The following is a 1,374-nucleotide window of genomic DNA, read 5'->3' on the forward strand; positions in this document are numbered from 1 at the left end:
AATGAAACACTCTAACTCAGCTCTATCAAAGGCACTTGTTAGTGCTCCATGTTCTTATATACTAAAGGCATTTCTTGAATCAGTATTGAGAAAAGAATCCTAAAGAGCACGCTCCCCAGTGTCCCCCACATGAAAATACATTTTTGAGGGGTCTTCTAGTAGATGGCTTGTGCCTTCTATGATAGCGCTTAACTTGTTCTTTTCCTGATATAGTTAAGGAGCTATGCCTAGCAGTAACCAAAAAAAAAGAACCCAAACCTAATTCATTGTCATCAAATCAATTCCAACTCATAGCAACCCGAGAGGACAGAGTAGAAGGTGGGTATCCAAAGCTGTATATCTTTACAGGATTAGAAAGCTTCGTCTTTTTCCAGTAGAGCAGCTGGCGAATTCAAACTGCTGACCTTGTAGTTAGCAGCCAATGTGTACCCCACTAAGCCACCAGAACTCTTGTGCCAGGCAGTAACACTTTGGTAAAATTTTATGGAATAAAAACCAGGTACCTTAAAGTCTTTGCCATTCACCCTTTGAGGTAGTTAGTTTATTGTGCCAACCTAGCCGATAAACACATGTGGGGTTAATTGAAGGACGGAGGGATAAATGGCTCGGTGAGACTCGCCTTTCAAGTTCTCGGCCTCTTGCTTTCTGATGGTTGGACCAGGAGGCAGCTGCCTTAGCAGTTCCCTGCTTCAGCTGGAAGGCCCACTTCCTACAAGACATCCCATGAGTAGCATGGGCCTACCCCGATGCTGCCCTGGGTGCTGGAGCAGCCGTATGGAGACCTCTGCCAGCGCCAAGATGCTTGCATGTTCACTGATTTGGCTTTCCTCCTACAGTCGGCATCATACTGTGTGTTTTGTGAGATGGAGGAGGACTTTGTGGTTTGGTGTCAGACATGTGAGTTAATGTTGGACTTCTGGGTTTGGGCAGCACTGGGTTGGGATGTTTTCTTGATGTGCACTTAGCTTTATATAAAATTCTTTGTTATACATGAGTCTCTGTGGATTTGTTTCTCAAAAGTACCCAGACAAACACACCCTTTCTCTGCCAAGTTTCTAAGTGACATTTACTCAGCAGGGTCAATAGCTCATAAAGAATAAAGGACAATTTAATTGTGAGCTGAGCCAGTTACCACTCAACCCCAATTCAGAGTTTGTGTAAATCCAGAAAAGTGATGTGAGTTAAAGTCACAATTCAGGTTCGAGGCCTATGGAGCCGTGTTTGGTTCCATGCCAGAATCTGAACCTTGGGATCTTCTTTTCTCGTTTAACCCCCAGCATCCCCCAGCTTTCAAGTAACCACAGAGTACAAGCCCACAGTGAAAGACCAGAAAGCTTCCGTGTGCATTCAGAGGGTGAAGAGCAACAAGACAGG

Source organism: Echinops telfairi, unplaced genomic scaffold, assembly GCF_000313985.2.
Source record: "Echinops telfairi isolate 266 unplaced genomic scaffold, ASM31398v2 ScPeMD7_7468;HRSCAF=8506_0, whole genome shotgun sequence".
NCBI classification, from domain to species: Eukaryota; Metazoa; Chordata; class Mammalia; order Afrosoricida; family Tenrecidae; genus Echinops; species Echinops telfairi.